This window comes from Triticum aestivum, chromosome 6A (assembly GCF_018294505.1).
Source record: "Triticum aestivum cultivar Chinese Spring chromosome 6A, IWGSC CS RefSeq v2.1, whole genome shotgun sequence".
Taxonomy (NCBI): Eukaryota; Viridiplantae; Streptophyta; class Magnoliopsida; order Poales; family Poaceae; genus Triticum; species Triticum aestivum.
Window position 1 is genome coordinate 35,283,092 of NC_057809.1, and position 6,800 is coordinate 35,289,891.

Genomic DNA, 6,800 nt, shown 5'->3' on the forward strand with positions numbered 1-6,800 from the left:
AAAACTATGATCGTTTGTTCCTACAAACCATGGCAATTAACAAGATTTTTCATATGCATTTACATGTGCGATTAAGCTCAAACCTATAGGTGCAAATGGTAGGGAGGTCAAGTAGCATACCATCCTCAAGAAAATCAAGAAGACATGCATAAGCCATAAGGGATAGGGTTCACCCGTGTGTGATGCGTGTGTCCCTTGGCAATGGAGCCAAGGCCAAGGTGATGAACCTAGGGTGCTCCGCACCAGGGACTCTCATGGGTAAGGAGCGCCAACCGTGTTTCCCAAGTAGGAACAAATTGAATATTTGAACTCTCTAAATCCCTTATTTTTGATGCCAAGAGCTTCTCCCATGATAACCAATGGAGAGATCGTCAGTAGAGCTATTCCACTCAAATCTTGCCATGCACGGCGTAAGTTATTTGCAAACTTTTTTGTTAACTGAAAGCAACACATGGTGTAGGTTGGCATGGCCTGGATAACTGATTTCAGCAAAGTTTCGCTCCTTGCACATGCCAAGTTCCTCTAAGTCCAACCTTGCATTTTACCTCGGCTCCTCTCACTAATGTGGTCGAAGGTGCTACTAGTGGTTCGCCCCACCGCTGTTAGTAGGCTGAGATAGCATTCAGTAAAAAGCTTCAACAAAAATTCTCGGCTCCTGTTTCATATTTCTGGCAACTTCCGAGCCATTAGGACTGAAATAAACCGAACTTTTTTCCTTTTTCCGAGCCATTAGGATTGTTGTGTATGGGATAAAGGGGACTTGATGCTTTAATGCTATGCTTGGGTTTTACCTTAATGATCTTTAGTAGTTGCGGATACTTGCTAGAGTTCCAATCATAAGTGCATATGATCCAAGAAGAGAAAGTATGTTAGCTTATGCCTCTCTCTCATATAAAATTGCAATGACAACTATCGGTCTTGTTAACAATTGCCTAGGACAATTCCGCACACCGATCCACCATTATTCCACACTCGCTATTAATAATATTTAGTAATATATTCTAACTTTATGATAACAGCACCTACTTTCATATTTTATCTCTCCGATATCATGGAAAGTTATCCACTTCATACCCACAACGTAGTTTTATTTCTCGATGCTAGTTGAAAGCAAACATTCGGTGTACGTAGAGTCGTATCAGTGGAAGATAGGACTTGAGAGAATATTGATCTTACCTTTAGCTCCTTGTGGGTTCGACACTCCATACTTATCACTTCCACCATTGGAAATTGCTACGATGATTTCCTGCACTTGGGGATTATCAGGAGGCAACCACAAGAGCTGGGCAACCCAAGTATTGACCGAAGACACAATTCGAAACCAATGCATATACAGCAATATCCGAGAATGTTTTTGCCGAATCTCTAAAAGGTGTCCGGTGTTGCACTGCGAGACTTATGCTGGAAACACAAATAGTTTAAAAGTGCCATAGGCTTGGAAAACCAAAAAAATCATTAAAAACTTTACGCCCGAACTAAATCGAGTCATTTGGTGCCAATCCAAAAATTGGTCTTACTTTTGTGCTTCTGTCGTGCATTAATATAACACATCTGATCTCAAGACTTCAAGCGGGTCAACCTACGGCTACAAGCTCCTATCCCGAAGGCGGGGTACTGCTCGTTAAGCCAGTTTAGCGAACTAAACTCGAGCGGCATTAGAGAGAAAATAGACTATCCGGCTATTGACCATATACTCGAGTCGAGAAAGGAGTGGTAGAAAAAGACTTTGCAACGACTTAGAAGAAGAACACTTATTATAAAATGGCTCATGTAAATTTAAGAGCCCCAGTTAACACGGGCAAAGAAAAGTGTTTTTTAACGAACCTCATTTTTGACAAACACATTTGAGCATAAATATAATGTTTGGTCGAACCGAAAAAGAATTAAAAAAATGAGCATGGAAGCGACTTAGCTAGTTGATGTGCTCGGTGTCGATGCGCCGCCCAAGCTTACGGCGGGACGAGGTCCCAGCCCCCAAGCCGGTCCCGAGGTGGCGGAGCGAAGAGCTCGGCACTCCAAAGTGGCGACATAGCACGGCTAATGTGGTGGGGTGGAACCTCCAGTCCGAATGAAGCGACAGAGCAAGCCGGCGTATGACGCCGAAATCCATGGTGTTGGTTAATGATATGATGACGAGGCCCCGGTCCAGCCGAGGTGATAGCGCTGCCCAACCCAGATCATTTACCTATGCACAGAAAATAGTGCAATCCAGGGATAATAGTAATAAAAATAGAATAAAAATTCGTTACATAATTAATAATTTATGCAAAGTGACTAATAAAAGAAATATGGCCCGTGTGCCGAACACTCGATGAGGTAGAGTTTTCTCAGCGACGTCGAAGTCCCCGAGGCAACCGAACATATCGGTATGGCAATTCGACCAACAAGGTGATCACGCGAGCCGATTGGGACGACGGCGTCGGCTTGCCGAAGTGACCGTGTGACGCAATCGAAGTCGATTACCTACATATGTAAAATAGTGCAGTCTAAAAAATAATATAAATATAGAAGAAAAACCTCGCATAATTAATTTATGCAAAATAATTTTTTTAAAGATGTGGCCTAGCTTCGAAGCCAATGTCGATGCAGGGCGCTGGTGTGACAAAGTCTGTATTCATAGGGCGGTCCAAGTCCCTGATGAGGCGTTCGCCGAACTACGGACTGGAAACTGACCGAACCATCACGCAAACATCGTTAATGCGGCCATCACTTGACAGACCTGTGTACAAATGATGGAACAAACCAGAGTAATAATTTCTCGAAAAAAATAAACTCAAGCAAGAAAAAATACTAGGATTAATAGCACCTGGTTTATCTGTTTTAGCAATCTGAAAAAAGGTTACTCCCAAAATTGGGACTTGATCCACACACCCATTGCCTGATGGGCGATGAAGCGACGGCATGGCGATGCTGGCCGAGGTTGGCTCGCTGAGGCAAAGCCCCCAGTCTAGCTAACGTGACGAAGCTGGTCGGCTGGTGACGCCGAAGGCTCCGGAGTAGGTTGATGAAGAGATGGCGAAGCACCGGTCTAGCCGAGGTGACGGAGCGGGTCGGTAAGGAGACGTTAGCTGTCATGTCAGCCGAGGTGTTGAAGCAGTTCGGCGTGATGAACATCGGCTTGAAGAAGCAACAGTGCGGCTATGCCAACGCTGGTCGTGACTTGTGACGTGGTCAATGTCGGCTTGATGAAGTGACCGTGCGACGGTGACGGTGTGCCCGCTCCGTGTAATCCATGGGGCGGCGATGTTGGTGATGATTTATCCTTCACGATGTCGAACTCTTGTTCGGCTCGCCGAGATGATGATCCGAAAAAGTTGAGCTCGGCTCAACAAAGCAACGACATGTCTAGCGCAGGTTGGCAGCCGTGGAGTAATGTTGCCGGACTGGTTTGACACTAGTGTGATGGTGAAGAATACCTCAGAGAAGACTTAAAATTTTATGGACACGTGTTTAATAACAATGCACAATACCCTATAAAGAGATTCTTCCAAAAAGGTTGTCCAATATCCCGTTCATGACAAAAGATGAACTCAGATCGAATTCGTATTCGTGCAGAAAACAGATCCGAAAAGTGATGCACTAATCGGAAGGTTCCGGGAGTTTGAACGATCGGATCGAGCTGAAATTTTGAAAGGTAGTAGATATGGAAATTCCGCAGAAGATAAACGGTTGGATCTTCCAAATAACCTTCGAGCTAGGCTCTGGAGAGCACGTCCTAAAGTCGTCCAGATTCCCGTCCAGACTCGACAGGCCTTCGGTTATCATAGATCGTCGGAGATTCCTCCATCAGAAGGTGACGAAATTTTACAGGGTCGTTGCATACTCAATTTCGCACAATTTCACCAAAGGGTTCGTCAAATCGACTCCCGAGGATATGGGGGCAACGAAAACAAGTCTGTTGTACAGAAAAAAATTGTGCAATCACACGAGGGTAATATTGACGATGAGCCCCCAGGCTCCATGGACAACTTTTCCATGGTCTTGGTTGAGATTTGAGCTGATGATGATGAAAGTATCCGTCTGATCTTGATGATTTGACATGGAGCGTGGTTCTCGGTCCAGCCGAGCCGGCGAAAAAGATGCCGACATCGACCATAAAGCTCGGCTCTGATGCGTAGATCAGGCCAGAGATGATCCGAATTCCCATCGCACCATGGCGACTGCCAGCAGGCTCTTGTTGAAAGCACCAATGTTGGTTCTATATCCGGCATATCTCGTAGTAGGGGTCCTAAGTTAGGCGTCTTGAAGCGATGGTAACATGGACACTGAATTTTACTCAGGTTCGGGCTCTCTTGATGGAGGTAATACCCCGTGTCCTGCTTTTGATTATATTCATATGGGGTATAATACAGAGTACATGTATTTACCACGAAATTGTAGTAATGAATATAAAATTGTCTATTGACTAGTCTAGCCTCGGTTTATATATGCACCGTAGGCCTAGGATTTAGAGAAATCCTTGTCTTGTGTGCCAAGTCTTGTGGAATCCTCTTTATATTCGGCATGGGCTGTCCGAAGTGACCCATTAGTGAATCATCATGGGGTCCTCGGTCTGACCCACTAGTCGAAAGACGACGTGGTGAGTATGCCTAGTCCAGAACACTATCACCCATCACGAACAAATTTGATGAAGCGTATGTGCTTGGTGTTGGTGATGAGTTGTGCCCTCCGTGGTGTCACAAGTCTATGCATGAGTATTTAGCTAGTATATTCATTATTATTTTTGCGGTTGAGCTAGCATATTCATTAGACGATATGTGAATGTGTGTACACAAGCGTTATGTGTCCTACACACATATGTCATAGTAGAGTGCTCCTATAATGTGTGTCTGGTTGTAGACCAAATCCCCACCTAGGATGCTAAATGGTGCGGCCCATATAATGCTTCATCACTTGGCACCTACTGTGCCATGTACACTATTGTTTTAAGTGGATTTTTTATATCTTTATCAATATTTTATGAAACTTCAAAATGTTCACAAATTTTACGAAATAGTTACAAATATTAAAAAATATCATGATGCAAGAAATCTCTAGGACTTTTTTAGAAAATCACAAATTTTTAAAGATGTTCATGGATTTTAGAAAATGTTCCCAAATAAGAAAAAAGATGTCAAATTTGAAATTCTGTTTCAATATAAAAATAAATTCATAATTTTCTAAAAATATTCCCAATTTTAATAAAATATTAACTAATTTTAAAATGAAAATTGAGAAAATAAAAAAAATGAAATGGCATAAGAAAGCACACACAAAATTAAAACTCTGGTTAAAGTGGGTTCTCCCACAAATATGCGCGTAAGGGGGGTGGGAGTTGGGGCCATGTTTTCTCATGAACCCCTGCATGGGACAGGATATGTCTTGCTTGAGAGCTCCTTGTCAGCACTTTAAGTGCCACTTATGAAATGTGGCGACTGCGCGCGGTGCCAGAGGGTCGCGACCCACTATTGCGCTAGTTGGCTCTCTCGCTTTGCCAGCTTGCTTCTTTTTTCTTTTCATTCTCTATAAGAAGCTAGTTTTTCATCGCTATTTTCTGCGGTTGGTCTTCTCCAGCAGGGTTTTCATAGTACTTTCAAAAAAATGTGAGATGAAAAACATTTACATATTTGAAAGATAATATCACAAATTTAGAAGAAAAAAATGAATTTGAAAATTTTCAGAAAATTGACTAAATTTTCCCGAATTTGTGGATTTCAAAAAGGTGAACGAATATGAAACAAAGTTCATCGATTTTGAAAAAATTACAATGATTTTAAAAAAAATCATCGATTTTGAAAACATGTTTATCGATTTTAGGAAAAAAAAGTGCATCAATTTTGGAAAAAGAAATCACAAAATTTAAAAAGTTCATCAATAGAAAAACTTAAAAAAATTGCAAAAAGTTTAGAGACTTAAAAATTTTCATTGAAAAAAGAAAAGTAAAAGGAAAAAACAAAAATAAAAATAAAATAATTAAATAAAAGTAAAAAAACCGGTATAGAAAAGGGCGCTGTCACGTCGCAACTATTGGGCCGACCCAAGTAGCTTCATGTTTGTTTGTTTTCCCTTTTCTGCTTTTGGGCGCGTCTATATCTCGCTTGATGCGAGTTAGACAAATGGGCCGGCCTAGTGAGAAGCGACTATTTCCTTTTTTGTTTCCTCTTGTTTTGCTTTTCCACTTTTTCCTTTTGTTTTTTAAAAGTATTCTTTTATTTTTCAATTTAATTTTTAAAAGCTGTTCATCGCACATTTAAAAAATGTACAACATATATTTGAAAAAATAGACATTGACATATATATACTCAAAATATGTTAATCATGTTTTTCTAAAAAGATAAACATGTACAAAAGAAATGTTTAAGATGTATAAGAAAAATGTACAATATGTATGAAAAACCATTCATCAAAACATATATTTGACAAATGTTTACCATGTATTCAAATATGTTAAACGTGTATACAAAATTTAGTCATCAAAAATGAGTTGAAGAAAGTTAGTTATTTATTTGGAAAAAAATAAATGTCAATAATAATATTGTTTATTATGTATCCAAAAATTATACCATGTATAAGAAAAATTAGATGTACAATTATATATATATATATATATATATAACTGTTAATGATGTAGGTGAAAAAATTTAAACGTGTATGAAAAAAAATTCCTGATGTGTCCAGAAAATGTATAATGTGTATGGGAAAGTAGATACGCGTTGAATAATCTTGAAGAAAACCAGTAAATAAACATTAAAATAAAATATCAAACCAAAACTGATGTAAACCATGAGGAAAACACACAGATGAAAAAAGAAAAGAAAAGA